Source organism: Acanthochromis polyacanthus, chromosome 16 (assembly GCF_021347895.1).
Source record: "Acanthochromis polyacanthus isolate Apoly-LR-REF ecotype Palm Island chromosome 16, KAUST_Apoly_ChrSc, whole genome shotgun sequence".
NCBI classification, from domain to species: Eukaryota; Metazoa; Chordata; class Actinopteri; family Pomacentridae; genus Acanthochromis; species Acanthochromis polyacanthus.
The window spans coordinates 34493294-34513522 of NC_067128.1; the positions used below are offsets into that span (position 1 = coordinate 34493294).

At 40.4% G+C, this 20229-nt stretch overlaps 1 long non-coding RNA gene across 1 annotated transcript in view; it reads left to right on the forward strand.

Moving 5' to 3' along the window:
* LOC127537720 (uncharacterized) overlaps positions 1-16848 on the forward strand; it is a 40652-nt gene extending 23804 nt beyond the window's left edge. The window contains exon 3 of the long non-coding RNA XR_007947536.1: positions 13041-16848. This is a non-coding gene — a long non-coding RNA (uncharacterized LOC127537720). The remainder of the gene's footprint in view (positions 1-13040) is intronic.
* The last annotated feature ends 3381 nt before the right edge of the window (positions 16849-20229 follow it).

A 20229-nucleotide genomic window follows, 5' to 3' on the forward strand; every position in this document is an offset into this window, starting at 1 on the left:
GTCTTAAACCTGCCTAACTTTAACAACGTATAAAATTCTGTATGGGTACTAAAGTGAATATATGACAAAATGATGAAGATGATGATGAATTAGCTGTGCAGTTCTGATGACGATGAGATGAATGTACTGCACAGCCAAGAAGAGCATTACAGTTCTTCTGAAGGCCCCACTTGATCACATGATTGCGATCCTACTACAAATCCACCACTGCTGACTCATCGGTACCTATCCATCAGAAATGATACAAGGTACAGCTGATTAAATGGTGGGGGTGTTTTTGAATCACATCAATTCTCGCCGCCCACTACATATTTAGGTGACACAATTCAGAGTCAGTACATAACGTACACATGCATAACACATGCCTGTGCTCAGCACAAAGTCATTTTGTTTGTGGTTATGTCTATATTAAATGGACACGTTCTATGTTCTGGGATTTCTGATGATCAATAACTAATAAACAAATGCTGCATTTCTAAAGGAAACAAAGCTGCATTTCTGACATTGCCACATGTGGGAATGAACAGTCTTGGAGTACTGTGCTCTCTGAGTGGTTTTCTAATTTGCTACGTTGACTAGTGGTTCTAGGAGCTGGAACAAATTACGTTGTTTAGTTAAACTATTACAGGACTTTACAGGCTCCAGTTAATCTGTTTGACACAGTGCAATTTGCAACCACATGGAGGATCAGACAGGTTTAAAACAAGGCCAATTAAATCCAGTTTGAAGTTAGTTGGGGTTAAAATTGCTGGATACTTAAACACCATTGAACTAGGTTTGGAAGTGGAGCTGAGTATTAACCATGTCAGTGCCTGGACGATGCAAAAAAACAGAAAAGTTTTACTGTGTCCCTCTACTTTTAGCCTTCACTCCAGAAAAGTAACTGATCCTTTTTTATTTTAAACTTTATTCAAGCAGCTCTTTAGGGTGCCAGATACACTGTAAGTACATTAATTATATTATCTGGTTATGGCATGTGACGTGATGATGCACAATTCCCTTCATCCTCTTTTTTTGTAGGTGACTTTATCTCTAGTCACATATCTGCTCTGAGTTCCCGTTACATCGGCTTGTCCTGATGGCAGAACAGGATACTCTAACCTCACACATGAAACAAGATATTGTTTGTGGAGTAGTGCTCACTCACTGTCATCACTCTCCACACAATCATGCACCAGTTTGCACAAAAATGTAATATCTGTCTTTTCTCTAGCATTTTTCTGCTTTTCAGAAACCCCTTGACAGCGAGAACGGTCTGTTACTGCATTGGCTTAATCAAAACTGACCTCTTGTGATGTTCCAGAAATCAAAGAAAACAAGAAATCAGACAAGAATCTGAAGCGAGACCATAAACCAACAAATGGGAGAGGGAAAAATGTTTAGAGAAAGCAAAAGTATGGAACAAGGACAGAAAACAAATAAGTGGAAAAGAAGAATGAGGCGATAGGATTCAAGGGCATTGTTGTGTCCAATTTAATTACAGAAGCTGGAAAAATGTCTGGAGAGTCACCATTACAAAGCATTTAAAGGGGAAAAATCCCTTACTGAGAAATGTTTAGAATAAAAAAAAAATGACAGTGTTCTTCTGTTTTATGTTACTGGTGGAAGTTAGATTTCTTTATGGTTCAGGCTATCGTTTCTATCGGACATGACAACCTTAAACAAATGTTTGAAAAATAGATTCACAGTTTATTAAACCACATCCTTTGCTACTGTTGCTCTGACTGTCAAGCTTTCCATTATTGCAAAGCATGGATTGTATTGTAAGTGTAGGCCCCATAGTGAGAACTTCATCCAACAAAAATAGGTACGTCTTTCATCCTTCAGATTCAACTCAGCATGTCCACCTTTTTTTCATAATGGAATCAAGCATCCTTAGCATGGAGGACAACACATTTCTAAAGGGAAATGTTTTTCTGTATTTGTTGGAAGGGCTGTGTTGCTCTGCTTTTTATCATTTAAAACACCCCAAAAGTGCTCTATTGTATTTGGGTCTTGTAGTTGGCCGGCACACTTAGTCTTTATCGTGATCACGTTTGTCATCTTTAGACAGTGTTGTGTAATTTCGGTGCTTTGGATCATCATCATGCTGGCATTCTTCTCTTCTGACGAGCTTCTGCAGACCGTCAGTCTTGTCAGTCAGTATTTTGGTACATCTACAAGCGTTCATGGCGCCATCTGTAAATGTCACCTCCACAACACCTCACGCTCTCAGGCAGTCACATGTCATTGGAGCATATGTGTGTGCTTCACTGTCAGGACTATGCATTCACGGTGGTAGTCCTTGCAAGGTTCACGCCAAATACGAAATTTATCTTGGTCTCATCTGACCAAAGTGTGTCTACCCAACATTCATCAGCTTTCTGCTGATGTTCTTCCATCAAGTTTCAACTTGCATCATTGTCCATTGAGGCAGATATGCAAAATCCCTCTCTGAGCTGTCACGAAAACTCTGCTTTGCACTGATAATCACTGCACTATGTCTGAAGCACTTCTCCATCTGTGTTTCAGAGCTAGATTGTGCAGGCAAATGACTGTCCATAGTGACATCTTCGATGGATGATTACTGGCACTATAGCTCCTTCTACACCTTTCTTACAATCTTTATTATCTTGTACTTGCACCTTTCGTGACTTTTTGCACCCCTCTGTTTGTTCCTAAGAGCTCTGTAACGGTAAATTTCTCCTTTGTGAGATCAATAAAGTCTATCTTATCTTATCTGATCTGATCTGATCTTACAAATCACTGCTTTAACTGCGTTTCCACTTATTTGGTCAACAATCCTGTATTCTGTATCCTTTTCGGCCTTTGTGAAGCCTCACAATCAGATTTTTCAGTTCCTCCATCAATTCTTTTCCATTTAGCACCATGATGTAGACAGTGATGTCCCACGAGGTCGTTTATGACAGTATACATGCAACTGGATTCATTGGAGATCAGTGAGTCTGTGATCGTAGCCGTATTCACTTTTGTTGCATTGAGTTTCTGCACTGTAGCCTGAATTTTCAATATAGTCTTTCTGAAGAACTAGTTTTTACTCATTCGGGAAAGTACTCTTCTGCGTAAGACTAAAACCACATGTCCCCAACAAAGACTCAGCCTCCTCACAGGCTGATGTTGCACTATTTGGCGTGAGGCCTCAATGCTCCATTTCTGTCAGTTCTTGGGCTATTTGAAGCAACATTGCATTGGACTGTCATGTGACAAAGAAACCAAGCCAGAAGGTGAAGCTCTCAGTTTACCTTTTGATGATCATTCCAACTCTTCCCGCAGCCATGAGCTCTGGATGGTCATGAATACAAGGATCCAGAATGGATTCCTCCATAGGGAGAAGTAGAGTCGCTGCTGAAATGGTTTGGACATCTCCTACTTCCTGGGTAACTTTCTTTGGAAGTTTTCCAGGCATGTCCAACTGGAAAGGTTATACCCAAAACTTACAGTAGGGAATACATACCTCATCTGGCCTTGGAACACTTTGGAATCCCTTCGGAGAAGCTGGAAAATACAGTTGGTGGAAGGGAGAACTCAAATGCTTTGCTAACCTGCTTCTAACACGACCCTACCCGATAAATTGAAGAAAATTAATGGACAGATGTTTTAGAAGAGGATAGAAGGGGAATGCTATGTTTTAGAGAAGTCAAACTGACTGTTGCACAATTCAGCGAAGGATGGTTATGATGCAGAAAAATGATGTGAAGTAAGTGTTGAAATCTTGATATACTGCATGCTATTGGCTGTCCATCACACTGGGAGTAGTGAATGAGTGGTCAACGGAGTGATTTCGAATACAGCTTCAGATAAATATTCTGTTATTAGTGGCAGTCACGACTGGCCATGTTCCATAGCAGCTGCAGTTTGGAATGCATCTGAAATCACTCCCTTATTTGCTCATTCCTTACTCCCCATACACATGATATACAATAGTAAACCACTGACAGGTGTGTAGCATTGATCATCTTGTTGTCTTCTGGGAAACACTGATTCGTGCCATTCATGTGAATTTTACTTTGACACCTCACAACCACCTTAACATTGCTACAGACCGAGTACACGACATATTGCAATGCCGCTTCCCAACGCCAGGTGCGTCTCCCGGCAGGTTCAAGGACATGACGAGAACCCAAAGTGTTGTTTCAGCCTCCAAACTACCCCAGATCCCAAATGGATTGAGCATGTATAGGATGCACCAGAACATGCCCAATCCATGTAATTACTGCCAATGTCCTCAGAGGTCATGAATCAATGGTCTGGTGGTCAGGGATCTTTTAGTGTCATGAGGAGGACCTACACAATACCAGGCATGTAATTGTTGTTGCTGATCAGTGTATCATCAGCAGTTCTCACATTAGTGTGCAATGAACTGAGGTTTCTTTGTTACACTAAACTTTACCATTTTGTGTCATCATTGACAGTTGCTAAGTCATTTTTAATGTGTTTGTGTTGCATGGTGGGAGTGTTGGAGAAAGTACCTAAGGTTGTTAAATCCATGGTCTCCAACTACGTTGAAAAAAACAAACACCCAGGCATTTTTTAAATCTGCTCTCCACATGCTGTTACTGGAGAATTATCTGTAGGTTCTTGGTATCTCATAACTACTTTGTGAAGGTTCCTAATTTTGTCAGTTAAATTCTATGGCAAATATACTAGCTGCCAGAAGCTGGCTGTTTACTCAATATTCTAACTAACTGTTAATGTGCTACTAGTAAGTGGTTGTGTGTTTCGTTCATTCTACATTTACCTTTAGTTAAATGTATGTTGTGTGCTGCATGTAAAGAAGTGACAGCAGACTGTGTAGCAGTTTCTCTGTTCATACGTGGCAATTTTCCACGGATCCGCGGATTTCCACGGATTTAATTTCAAATTTGAACATTTCTGTGAATCGTCTAAATCCGTTGAGAAAATTTTAGGGGAGGTTAGGTACTTTATTGTCGCCGATGTTAACGAAACTCAAGCGAATAGTTGTGAAATACGCAAAAATATGCGCGATTCGCCTGCCGTCTGGCTGCGGAGGGATGTGTCCTCTAATCAGACACTGGGACTGCTGTGGGGTTACTGGACTGACAGTCTGTGCTTTGAGACGGGGAGAAGCTCACAGCAGCACCTGCTGCTTGTTGAAAACAGTAACTGCAGAATGATCCGAGTTTTCCTGTCAGTCTCCAAAACGGCAGAAAAAGTCGCTAGATTTGTGGCTAATCGCTTTTGACAAAAAAGTCGCTAGATTTAGCAAAAAGTCGCTAAGTTAGCAACACTGGCGCCGCGCTCCACATCAGCTCGTGCTTCTAGTGTGTGTGTGAACGCGTGAACTGATGACGTCAGGCCGGGCGTCACATTAAAACGCACTCACAACTCTATTTATATCGGTTATAGTTTTCTCATTTTATGCAGAAATTGTGAAATCAAGCAGGACCTGCATATTTCTCTTTTTTTTTGTGGCAATGTGAGATTCTTGCTGGAATTATGCGCTGTTTTGCGGGGATTATGTGGCCTTTTGGGAAATAATTGACCCCCGCATAATCAGCAGCATTTTGGTGATTAATGCGGGAATTCATTCAATCGCATAATCGCGTTTTTCTGGAGGGTCTAGTTACACTAGCAGCATCAACAGCTACTTCAAGTGCCAAGGCAAAAGATACACTGAAAGAGAAGGAAATGGCTGCAAGAAAAGCCCCCAGCAGGAGTTAAAAGGAAGGCTGTCCAGAGACTTACACAGCTTGCTGCAAAGAGAAGAAAATTGGCAAAATAGGAGTGTTGCAGTGAACTGACTTGTATATAGTGTGCATAGTAGTATAGAACTCTTATAGATTTGTGAAATATTTTGAACTGAAGATAGTGAGAAAAGATTGAAGAACGTGTAAGTTAACTTTTCATTAAATTTGCTGACTTAAACAAGTCCAGTGTATGTTTTCTTTTCCCTACATTTTTTTCAAGTTTAAAAAGATCCCCTTTATCACAATGCAAGCTCAGAGGTCTTTTCCACACACACACGCACACACACCCATTCACACACACACACACATATATATATATATATATATATATATATATATACTGTATATATATATATATAATATATATATATATATATATATATATATATATATATAGATATATTAGAGGAATTTTTAGCTGAGAAGTTAGGCAAAGTATATATGTTCATTTGGACAGAATTCATTCAAGGTGAGAATTAAACTGTCTTTTCTCTAGTTAAAGAACATGTAAGTGAACTTTCATTAAATTTGCTGACTTAAACAAGTCTAGTATTATTATGTTTTTGATAATTTTCATCAGTCTAACTGACTTCTATTTTTATCTCTCAGCTTCAACCCAAACTGATTCCTTTTCATTATTCAAACAGATTATCCTGCGGAAAGAGGCCACAGCCATAGGGGAATACCACTGCCAGAAAAGGGTGTCAAAGCAACATTCACATGAATACTAGGACCCAATGTTTGACGTCACACTGACTCGGCCACCCCATGATGCAAAAAAAAGCTTGGTTCATCAGACCAGGCCACTTTCTTTGTATTGGTCCATTGTCAAGATGATGCCCACTGTAGGTGCTTTCAGTAACAGCCAGAGGTTGGCATGAGTACCCGCATGGCCCCACATGCAGCAAACTGTGTTCCAGCATAGCCAGAATGAAAGTTTTAAGTAGTAGCAGCGCTACAGTACCTCCTCCATGTGTTTGGACCACATGGGCCTGATGCATCCAGTGGTTCACGGTTGTTCTTTTGGTAGCCACTGCATACAAATAACACCCCACAAGACCTGCTGTTTTGGAGATAATCTGACCCAGTTGACTAGCCATCACAGTCTGGCCCTTGTAAACGTCACTTCAGATCCTTATGACATCCATTTTTCATGCTTCCAATACAAAACCGTTCAAATGTTTGGGGTCACCCAGACTATTTCATGTTCTCCATGAAAACTCACATTTTTATTCATGTGGTAGCATAATTCACAAGCGTTTTTGATCATCAATGAGCCTTTCAACACCATTAGCTAACACAATGTAGCATTAGAACACAGGAGTGATGGTTGCTGGAAATGTTCCTCTGTACCCCTATGGAGGTATTCCATTAAAAATCAGACGTTTCCAGCTACAATAGTCATTTGCCACATTAGCAATGTCTAGACTGGATATCTGATTAATTCTATGATCTACAATGGGGGAAAAAATGCCTTTCTCTAAAAAAATAAAGACATTTCTAAGTGACCCCAAACTTTTGAATGGTAGTGTACGCCAACTTCAAGAACCGAGCATTCACTGCTGCCCTGACACATCCTACCCTCTTATTAAGAGCCACTGTAATGAGATAATCTCATTTCTTTAACTTCACCGTCAATTTGCTGTTGTGGCTGATCAGTGGTGCATTTCCCACTTCTCTGCTGCTGGTGGGTTTGTAATGATCCAAACACATGCTTTAAATCAACACTCATGTAAACAGCTTCAATTTTGCTTTCTTTTGTGTGGCGCAGAATTGTGTCTTACAGTCTGAGGCAAATTTTGACCTCTTGTTTGGCTGCTTAATAAAGAAAGCACCGGAAAAGTGATTCCACTTGGATGCGTAACTTTAATTAAGCCATGTTATGTTTGTCGTTCTGCATGAGTGTGTAGAATGAAAACATCCTTTATTGAGTGACAGAAACTACTTTGCACAAATTTATGGTTTTTCTTATGGTCTACTTCACATGTTATCAGTTCCAGAGTGCAGTTATTAGATTCTTTCATCACTAATAGATATTAGTCGGCTTCCTGAAGAAGGTACAGCTGCATCAACTCGTGTGGAGGAATAAATGAAAAGCAGTGACTGTTGAGGTAAAATGACAAAACAGTTCTTTAAGATCTCTTCTGTACCTTCTTTGTTTCAGAATGAAGAAAACACCTGACATCAGGACTAAACCTCAGTTCTAAGGGTTTTTTTTTAAATTAAACTCATTTCATAGAGTTCATTCATTCAGCTACTCAACTTTCATGACAACACGTCGCTGATTCATTCACTTATTTGTTCATTTATGAAGCACATGGAGGCCATGCAGGTGGTAATTTACCTCTAATGGTCTGCAGTACTTCATTAAATTTAAAGGAGTAGTGTAAAGAGAGCAACGAATCATTAGCAGGCATTGACCAACAAAGCCTTTCCATGGCCTATTCTCTTTCACTTCATTCAAAAGCTACAGTCACACACGCACACACACACTCTTATTGGTCATAAATGTTGTACTGCAGAGATGCGTGGGGAGAGTGGGAGGTTTCTTCACTCTCTTTCAAGAAGATTCATGAGGTACAAGTCATCTCCTTTGGTTCGGGGCTCGCAGCAAACACAGGAACTCCTCACCCATTCCCTACATACATGTGCTGGAGCTGTAAATTTGTTTTGAACAAGGTCAGGTATGTGAAGCTACGACGCTCCGATATCTTCTCCATGACACGTTTATCAGTGAAAAATGATCAACCCCTGGGGAATTGAAACTTTTTTTTGGATCTAATTTTAATGACGCCTGCAAGAGACCACAAGGCGACACTGAAACAGACTATCTGTGACCTTTTTGTGATGTTGATCACACTGAGGCTATTCGAAAAAGTCAATGACTTCATTGTCACTATTCATATCATAAATTAAATCCCTCTGAAGTTTGTGATGTGGAATTCCCCTGAGTTGACTTCAGATCTGCTTTTATTCACTTCCACTCTTTCGATAAAAACATTTCTGCAAGGGTTGATCACAGTCTTTTGGTAACCAGTGAAATTCTAGGTGTATTCTGAGATTCTTCAGAGAGATTGTTGATATTTAGCTAGTTAGCGTTCCTTTCGCTCCCATTGCGTTCTGTGCTGTGCATGAATGTGCACAAGATTAAATGTGCACACAACATGCAGGAATAGTGCTAAATCATTTACCTTTTGTGCTTTTTAACATACAATAGAACAGTAAACCTCACTAATTACGAAGAAATATAAATTATCCCCTGCACTGAAACAGGGTCAAATGCTAAATGAAACTGTGTAATCTTTTAAACCTCTGACAGGTGAGCTGTCACACAGAGTTCATCAGCTGCAGTTAAATAAGTCCTGAGAGCTGATCACAGCTATAATATGAAACTGTAAAACTCTGATCCTAACATCACAGTATTTTAAGGAGACTTTCACAGTTCAAAGCAGAAAAGTACAGCATCTAATTCATTTAGAACGTGACCCCTGTCATCGTTAAGGGAACTACCAAAACACAAACAGGCAGCCACTAACAATGAAAACAGGCTTGTCGCACCATAAGTGACTTAGATGAGTTATTATTGCCATTCATTGTTGAAATCATAAATAAACTATAGATGTTTTGCCTAAGAATGAACATTCCCCATCAGATACCCTGGTTTGATGCATAATGAAATGAGGGAGGAAAAACTCACTGATGTAAAGACCTGTCATTCAGTATCTTCATTTATCAGCTGACCTCATTCTTTGGGAAAATAACGTTGGTGAACCTGATCAACCCCAGATCATAACCCTAACCCACAGGCTGGTAGACTCTAGCCATGAGATGCATCACTATCCACCTCTCTTCTTACCCTGATGCCCCATCACTCTGGAACAGAGTGAATCTGGACTATCAGACACATGACCGACCACATTTGTTCCTCAAAGATGCTGGTTCACCACTATCCATCGGGTTTATTAATGCATTGGATGGTTCTTAACCTGATTTTAGTCGTTTCATCTCCTTCATTGTCTTTGCTTGATGCAGGCCAATAATTGACCCTTCTGAAACAGATTAACATCCTTTCCATGACCACAGGATATGTCTTCCAGCATGGTTGTTTCAGAAATGAGAAGCCCTCACTGCATCAGCTAGAGATAAATAAGTTTGCTGCAGCTCAAACATCACTGCAGTAATGGTTTTGAATGAAGTCTGAGTTCTGGCTGAAAATGTTTTGTGTGAGACTTTGTTCCACCAAATTCACCAAGTTTGAAGAAGCTGCCTCAAAGCATTCAAGAGATGCTCACCAATATGGATAGAAGTAAAGACAACCAAAGGCGTAAAAAATAATTGCACCCTGCTAATTACCATCTTCTGCCCTACAGGTGGAAAACTTCACAAAAGCAGAGCGATAAATCATTATGAGACATTGATGCACTCATTCAGTCTTTCTTTCCTGTTTCACTTCATTCAAAGCTCACATACTCAGCTTCACCGGTCACAAGTGTCGTCATTAAGAGGCGTGGAGAGAGTGGGAGTTTCTTGGCTCTCTTTCAAGAAGATTCATGAGATACAAGTCATCATAAATTTGCGGCATGTCACGGCTCCTCGTATCAAAACGTCTGTGACTCACTAGACACAAAACGACACGAGGGGAGTTCACCGGAGATGGAGAATGACATGCAGGATTTTAGGGTAGCGGGAATCTTTGTCTACATTTGCTTTGAGGAAGCGATAAGAAGTTGTGCTCTGAAACAAAGATGTCTTCATTCAGCCATTCCGCTGTCTGTTTCTGATTTTCTGAAACCTAATCTAGTAGTTATACATAACTTTGTTTTGCTGCTGTCAAAACACTCAGACAGTTATGTATACAGTTTTTTTGTTTTAGTTTTTTTTTCAACTTGGCTTCTATCGCAGACCAGAGTAATTTGAGACGACAGTATTATGAATATACCTCACAACTAAGGTAATGTCCGAATTTAAATCTTTCAAACTTGCCATCACAGTCAAAATTAAGAGTTTGTATCCCAGTGTATAAATATACTACAAAAAGCACTCAGACAGCGCAGTACTCCTCCAAGGCTGCTCATTCCCCATATGGCATTATTGGAAATGCGACATTGTTTTTTTAGAAATGCAGAATCAGTTTTTTAGTTATCAATGATCAGAAATCAAGGCAACATAGAAGTATCCATTTAATTTAGATGTCCCCACAAACAAAATGACCTTGCACTGAGCACAGGCATGTGATCATGTGTACTTATATACGGATACCAAATCACGTGACCTAAATATGCAGTGGTGGCGGAATTGATGGAGTCAGAACACACCACAAATTTAATTAGTTGTTCCTTGTGTCATTTCAGACGTATAAGTGCCGATAAGTAGCCTAGCTGCGCTAGACAACCCACAGCAACGAATTTAATTCTCTGCCAGGGTGGGTCGAGTTACCCTCCATAAGGCTCGAGGCTGGATTCTCCTAAAACTGGCTGGACAATCACCATGAAGTGTGAGTCAGAAGGCGGGTGTAACTAAGTGACGACAGAGGCACGACGATTCTGACAGAAACAACCGGAACCAACCATAAAAACAAGGATAGACAAGAAGATGGCTGCGCACAATAAACAGTTATCTTTCGACTCGGCTTTGGCCACAGCCCTTAAAGATTTGAAGCTAAAATTCAACTTGAAAGATAAACAAAGGACGGCACTGAAGTGTTTCATTGAGAAGAAAGACGTATTTGGACTTATGCGATGGGATTTGGCAAAATCCTTAATATACCAGTTGGCTCCGCTGGTTGGGAAGCTAATGGGACTTAGCCACAATCCGCCGGCGCTCTAGGAACTACGTTAGCCTATTTGTTGCGCTGATTGGTTGTATACCTACCAATTGCTGCAGAGTGATTTAATAGACAACCTTTTAGCCCGCCTCCCTCCATGTCAAGGGTTCCTAGACCCTTGTGTCTTAAGAGCTGGGTCTAGCGCGGCTAGGCTAGCCGATAAGTCCTCAGTGGTGGATTTGTTGTAGGATCGCAATCGTGGTCGTCAGGCAGCTGACGTTGGGTTCACTTGTGGTCATAGTTACAGTGACGCTGTGCTGCTATCTTGCAATGATACATAAATCTTTAACAAATCCGTGGATCCAGACTATAAGCTGCATCACTGCCAAAATCTAATCACTTGGTCCTTGTGTCATTTATGACCTTCCCTGAAAACTTCATCCAAATCCGTTGGTCCGTTTTTGAGTAATGTTGCGAACAGACGGACAACCAAAGCCAATCGTCACATAACTCCACCGCGTTCCTTGAGTAATGATGAAGTCTTGGAGGCCTTAAATCTGCGGGAAATTCTGAATCACATGATGAGCTGGAATTAACATCACCAAACAGTTACCTGAAAGAATGGGTAGAGCAAAGCTATGTCCTCTCTTCAATTTTTCATATTTTCATCACATTGTCAGCTTTGATTGAATGTCTCTCTCTACCTCATATTATCAGGATCAGACTAATTCTTTTGACTATTTTCCATCAGTCAGTTTGTCCTCATGGTCAGCAGTAACAGCTAGCTAAATATCTAGCTTCTACTGGTGAGAAAAGCTTTCAACTTATCACAATATTATTACCACTGACGGGATTGACATTGATCATTTCACTACAATACAGTGTTCTGCTACAACAGAATTCCCCAACACAAGCGGCCTCCCCCAGCTGGACACAAGAATCACGTGAGGAACACAACAATGACCTGAAGGTGTTGACACAAAGGAATTATAGCCAGCCTCCTTGTGTCAGACTCCACAGGATCCAGTCACATATCTGTGATAGAAATCCAACAGGTCGACAGCGAGGCTCTTCTCTTGTGGTTCCCCAGTAGTGGAACAAGTTACCAAAGTCAGTTTGATCTGCAGAGTCTCTCAGTCTTTAAGAAAAGATTATAAACCCAGCTCTTCACTGAACACCTTTGCAGTTGATAGCCAGCAAAAAAAAAAAAAATCCTATAACTGCCAGTAGAAACAATGGCCTTATTATCACATTTGAGCTTGTTTTATGGCTCTTATTCAGGTTGTTTTGTCAATTTTCTCTAATGTCCGTGATGTGCAGGTGCAGCAGAAATGTCCGTGACACTGACTTTCTTTAAAAGCATTTTATTATTACAATGGCCAGCAATCAGGTTTTATAGGTTTTCAACATGTAGGGGGGTCACAACATATGGTTCTTTATTGCCTCCCATATGGGAAAGCAGGGAGCATCGTCAACCAACCCCCCAAACTCTATATGTTAGGACTCCCTCATCATCTTCTGCTCCCTCCTGACATCCTTCTGTCTTTTTCCTTTCTCTCTCCCTCTAGCTCTCTCCCCAACTCTCTCTCTCTCTCTCCTGCTGACAAGTGGAGTACGGCTTCACAACTGCTTCTACTTGTTTCTCTCTGCCGCTGGCGTCCTCCGGCTCCCTTTGGTTACACTCCTGTCCCCAGCATCCCGCTGATCCTCGGCTCCGCTGATCCTCGGCTCCGCTGATCCTCGGCTCCGCTGCTCTGTCCCACTCCCCTTCTTGGCTTCTTCCTCTGACCGCTCCTCACCACCCCTCACTCCCTCTCCTGAAATATCCCTTACAATATACCTGCTTGCACTCAGTTCGCCTCACTGTGTACTCTCTGCACGGGTTCACCTCCTAAAACCATAACACTATAGCAGCTGAAGAGCCTCTAAATCAGCATTTTGGACAGAAGAATCCTTACGAGGACTCCTCCAACAGGGCTCTGTACACAGGAGAACACATTCCACTCTAATAGGCCACATTTGTGTCACCCAAATACCAACTCCTATCAGACACTAAAACAGGCAAAAACAAAGTCTATTCTACTAACTTAAGATAATATCAAATCAAACTGAAGGTGAGTGGATTTGACTCAGTAGAAAAAACATGACAAAATAGAGAAAAAATAAATTATTAGTGTTATTATTATTATCTCAAGTAAACAATAAAAAATGAGTTTTCTAAAAATTTATAAAACAGAGTTATCTGTTTTTGCAAATGAACTCTTCAATTGTAGAATTGTGGTTCAGAGCTTTCAGCAGCACCTTCACATTATCAGGCAGTTTTAATTTTGTGGCTGATCGATGTATCCACAAAAAAGTGTTTACAACCTTTTAACCTTTAACATTTTATGCAGAATAAAGAACTGTCTGTTGTAATGAACTTGACCTGTGTCTTATTATGGTACACCCGTGTACCAAATATGGTGAGGCTACATCAATATTTTATGGAGTTATCGTGCGCAAACCAAATCGTTACAGACAAACAACGGAACAAGTAAGCAAGACCTCACAGCTCAAAACAATACCTTCCGGCAAACGACGTTTGTCCGGGCGGTAATAAGGACATTCTCAGTGCAACATTTGGCAAAAGAAAGAAAACTTAACACTTGAAGCATTACCAGAATGTTGCAGAACTTTCTCTGAATGTTTTTCGAACAAACACAAAATCTAGCTGGTGCAGCCAAATAATGAGAAGAAGAATCAAAAAATATGAATGAAATAAGTAAATAATTAAATCCAATAATATATAATAACTTTGAATTGTATTAAAGGGCAGCTGGAAGAACCACTTTGATGTCTGTTTGTCCTGGATATTGTCAGACTGTCGAATCTGCAGCCTGAGGAAAGGAACTTGATGTCGCTGGACGGTGGGTGGCAAAGATCAGACGATCGTCATCAGTGATCAATGACGTCTCCACGATTCCTGATCAACAGCATCTCTACCCTGAATAGTCCAGCAATAATCACATAATCCAAACGGCCGTGATACTAAAAGGAAAATGACTTCAATATAAGAAATGACACATCGAGTTATTTCAAAGGTCAGTGGCAGCTGATAGAGGCGCTTTTAGGTCTAGTTGTCCTGCATGCTGATTGTATCTGCAGACAGATGGAAACAACTTGACCTCTTTGGACAGGCGGTGGTCTGGATCAGCCTGGATTCACTGAGCCTTCTTCTTCTTCTGAGTCTTAACCTTATACTGATGAGAAAGCTCATTCAGTGCCTGATAATTTGCTGTACGCTTTGATTTTATAAAACAGGAATAGGGGACAGGACTGTGGGGCCATTATTCTTTGAGTTAACTTTCATTTTCACTCACTGTTTAGTTAGGTTTAGGACCCACATTACAGGAAATGAAATAATGTAAAGTAGGCTGTGAAAAACACTATACAGTAGTTTTTCTTTCAAAAAGAAATCGTCATGAATTTTGTCCAAAAAAACGCCATTGTATACTATGTCTATGTTCACACTGCAGGCTAAAGTGACCCAAATCTGATTTTCTTTGCCCCTATGCGACCTCTATCTGATCTTTTCATGACAGTCTGAATGACACAGATCCAATTTTTTCAAATGCAACCCAGGCCACTTGCATATGTGGAACTAATTCCGATACGTATCGGATCTTTTGCCATGCGACTTCAGTCTGAACGGCCAGGTCACATTTATCAGACCTATACGTCATCGGTACACGACAAACGTCACTATTCTGCGTTCAAGAAAAACACGTCTTCGGGCTGCTGAAGACGTGTGTCTTGCCGTGAGAGTGTTAAAAAGAGGCGCTCACATATGTAGGTAAAGGTCGCCCTTATCATTTGAAAATTCTGAATGAAGTCTGCATCTGTGAAGCCTCTCACATCACTATCCATCACTCCTGGCTGCGACTCCACACCCACACAGTTCTCTGGACAGACGTTGCTGCCACTGCCCCACAAAACACCAGGGCCAAAATCCTGGCTCTCTTCCTTCTTGACCTTCTCCTTAAAATGATAAAGTTAGAAATATGCTGTTAGCGTCCATGTTTACTTCTGTAAACACTGAACACGCTCTCTGCGTGTCGTTGTTGTGTCCTCTTCTGCGCATGCGGGAACCTTTTGGGTCGTGTGAGGTTCACACAGGAGATCACATACAAGTCGCATTTAATTGGAAATGTGAACGAACTCGCAAAAAATCGGATTTCACAAAAAAATCAGAATTGAGCATTAAGCCCTGCAGTCTGAACGTAGCCTATGTCGAAAAAAATGCCATTTTTTTCAACGTGTCGTAAAAACATTCTATATGATGAAGTAATGTAAAGTAGGCCGTGAAAAACACCATAGAGCAGTTTTCTTTTTTAAAAAATCATCATGAATGTTGTCCAAAAAAACCGCCATTGTACTATGTCGAAAAAAATGCGATTTTTTCAACATGTCGTAAAAACATGCCATATGATGAAATAATGTAAAGTAGGCCATGAAAAACACTATAGAGCAATTTTCTTTGAAAATAAAACCGTCATGAATTTTGACACCAAAATTATTCGGTAAAGTAAAAAAAATTGGATTATAGTGCAACACTTGCACAACATGTTTGAAGCTTTCCTTCCATTTTTTGGTTTACAAAGATCACAATTCCCAGCCCATCTAATATACATTACTGTTCAAAAGTTTGGTTTCACTTAGAAATGTCTTCATTTTTGAAAGAAAAGTAGTTTGCTTTCAATGAATATAACATTAAATTGATCAGAAGTACAGTCCATTCATTATTAATGTGGTAAATGACTATTGTAGCTGGAAACAGCTGATTTTTAATGGAATATCTCCATAGGGGTACAGAGGAACATTTCCAGCAACCATCACTCCTGTGTTCTAATGCTACATTGTGTTAGCTAATGCTGTTGAAATCTAATTAATGATTTGAAAACCCTTGAGCAGTTATGTTAGCACATGAATAAAAGTGTGAGTTTTCATGGAAAACATGAAATTGTCTGGGTGTTCCCAAACTTTTGAACAGTTGTGTATGATTGAATGGCAGTGGAGCAATAGAACAACCAGTTAAAGATATGTACATTAGAAACATATTTGTTGCATCACAAACAAACATCATCCAAAAGACAATACGTTTTTGCTCAAAACATAATTGAGAATGCAGTTTGGTTGGTTAGGAACGTAAGCTTTAGTTTGCCTTGACATGAAGTTTTTTTTTGCGTCCTTTAAAGGCCCACTTGTGCTTAAATGGGGGGAAGAAAATATGATGCACTTTGATAAACAGGATGTGATTTTAACTCCGAGATTAATTCCTCACAGGGACAAATAATGGTTTGTTGGTGTTACATCAATAATAAAAAGTGTATACATTTGTCCTTGGCGTCATTGTCTGTCATGTCGTGTTGCTGCTTGACATCAGTGAGGTTATAAAAAACCCTGCAATGTGCCGTGGATTCCCCACCAGTGCAAGCCCACTGAAATGCCTCATTACTTATTAAAGAACAGGACGAAAAAATGAAACAATATCAACATTTCACTTCAGGAAGTCTGGCAAATGGCAGCTGTTATAAAAGGATGAATAATTCAGTGCAACAAAAACAGGAATAAAAAATGCATCGCCTATCACACAGATATACAGTGGGGAAAAGAAGTATTTGATACACCGCAGATTTTGCAACTTTTCCCACTTTTATGGAAGAATGGAGAGGTCTGTAATATTTATGGTAGGTAACCTTCAAGTGTAATCTAAAGAAAAAAAGGATGTATGGAGGAGTGGGTCAAAGACAGCTGAGTGTTGTCTGTACGGTTGTCTACACATATTTTACTAAGTTGTAAGGTATGTTTAGACAGATGGATCATGAAGTTAGCGTGGTAGATAAAGGTCAGCAGTTGACATCGCAACAGGAGTTCTAAGCTTAGAACCTACTTTTGCTTGATGCCTAAATATTTGCAAACTCCCCCTGGCACACGTAAAAATGCAATTTTTTGTTTTTCTATGTTGTTTATTGTGCACATAAAACAAGAAGAAAACATAAGAGACAGTTTTAAAGTGGAAAATGGGCTTCTCCAGGTCAGCTCCAAACAGTTTGAGAGGAGGCTCACTAAATGGAAATGAAAAAGGATTACGTTAATTGCCAAAAGGAGAACACATGTGGGCTATTTGATTGAGTTAGATTCTTTTTATTTATATAGAAAACCCAACATGTCCAAAGATTCCCAAAGAAAAGAAAAAAATTCCCCTTTTAAAGGAAGAACTATCCAGCAGAACCAGGCTCAGGAAGGGTGGCCGTCTGCCTCGCCCAGTCGGGGTGAGGGTCAAGGGGACAGGGAGTGTGGTAGCAAATAGAAATCAGACAACATATAAGAGAACAATGAACACTGACCATGGTGAGGACATGAGCAGCCCTAACTATTAGCTTCATCAAAGAGTAAAGTTTTCATCTTAAAAGTAGGGCAGGCGGAATCTGATAGCTGAAGGATCTACCTCTCTTTCTACTTTTGGAAACTGTTGGAACCACATGTACAGTAAAGCTGCAGTCTGAGAGTAGGGTGCTCTATTGGGACAATATGGCACAATAAGGTCTTTAACCCTTTAGCCTTCAGTCAATTCCAGCCGTTTTCAGTACAAAAAATCGCTAATATTCTATTTTTAAATTAAAAAAATGACGAAAAATACAGGGAATATTGGACGGGCATCGCGAGGTGCATTTCCTTGAAAATGACCGATTCGGGGATTTTATACCGACTTCAGGACATGTTTTTGACAAAATAGTTTACTGGCTTGTGTCATCTGATGTAAAAGGTTGGATTATGGCCGTTTTTTGTGGAATCTTTTTTTCTGTGTGTAATAATAAACCCGGAAATGTGAGTCGCGCTGTGTGCGTTGAAGCCGTGTATAGAGAAAGGATGGATGAATATTTGTTTTTGTCGGACAAATGTGTTTTTCTCACCCGCTGTGGTAATCACATCTGAAAGTGGTTTATACCGGCGGATTCGTGAGAATCTAAGCTTTCCATCGGCGTATAGTGTTTGTATAAGCGCGTTTGCAGCCGTCGGACATTCTTGAAATTCCTATGCAAATTAGTAGGTGTACTGCCGGCGGTACACCTACTACGCACTGAAGCGTAAAGGGTTAAGGCAAAGTGGAGCTTGGTCATTAAGAGCTCTGTATGTGAGAAGAAGGATTTTAAAGTCTATTCTGGGAGCCAGCAAAGAGAAGCTAAAAGAAATATCTGTTTTGCTCTTCTGGTCAGAACTCTGGCTGAAACGTCTTGGATCAACTGGAAGTTCTTCAAAGAGTTACTGGGACATCTTGAAAATAGACATTATAATGCTCCAGTATAGACATTAGCAATCAATTTTTCAGTATCACTCTGAAACACGATGTTGATTTTGAGAATGTTGCGAAAGCCGTCCTAGAAACCTGTTCCGTGTGTAAGCTAAAAGACACTGGCATATAATAGCCTGAAAATGTAATTTGGTTGAAGAGTCTTGATGAATTTGAGCGTTAGAAAATAAAATGTCTTGGGACAGAGCTTTTTTGTGTGGTCTGCAGCTATGTGGAACAACAATATCAGGCTTTCTTGGCTCAGCTGTTGAATGCCGGTGGGATCAATTAGCATAGTCATGATCCCATAAGCCTGCAGGACTGAGCAAAAGTCAACTAAAGAGGGGCTGAGGGGTGCCTTTTTCTTTTCTTTTTTCTAACTCTGGCTGAGGGGAGGCACACAGTGTCAGACTCTGAACAACCCAGCGATAGAACACATAACTTAGTGAGCTTTGCAGCTGCTGGAAGGCCAGTTTTGCTACCTTGAGACTGAGCTAAGCTAACCAGCTGCTGGCTGTAGTTGTATACTGGGCAGGCAGAAGTAAAAGTGGTTCTTCTCGTTTAACTGGTGGCAAAAATGCAAATAAATGTACTTCTTCAACTCCCTTTGACCCTTAGATGCACTTGTGAATGGACCCTACACTTTTCTATAAGTGGGTCAAAAACAAACCTGATAGGAATCCATGTGTTTTTATGCCATTTTTGCCATTTTGGTAAAGAATAATAATTTGTATTATTGTTTTTATGATATTTTTGTCCACACAAGAAGGATTTTGTGTTTGAAATATGTTTATTTTTCACTTTATAACAGATTTTGCACATTTTGATTATTGACAAGGAAGAATATTACCCAGAACGGCAATAGAATAGACCCTCCAGAAAAACGGGATTATGAGATCGCATGAATTCCCGCATTAATCACCAAAATGCCGCTGATTATGCGGTGGTCAATTATTTCCCAAAATACAAATCCCCACAAAACAGCGCATAATTCCCGCAAGAATCTCACATTTCCACGAAAAAAAGAGAAATATGTGGGTCCCGCTTCATTTCACAATTTCCACATAAAATGAGAAAACTATAACCAGTATAAATGGAGTTGAGTTTTAATGTGACGCCCGGCCTGACGTCATCAGTTCACGCATTCACACACACACTGGAAGCACGAGCTGATGTGGAGCGCGGCGCCAGTGTTGCCAACTTAGCGACTTTCTCGCTAAATGTAGCGACTTTCCAAAGCGTCCTAGCGACCTTTTTTGTCAAAAGCGACTAGCCACAAATCTAGCGACTTTTTCTGCCATTTTGGAGACTGACAGGAAAACTCAGATCATTCTGCAGTACTGTTTTCAACGAGCAGCAGGTGCTGCTGTGAGCTCCTCCCCCTCCCAAAGCACAGGCTGTCAGTCCAGTAACCCCACAGCAGTCCC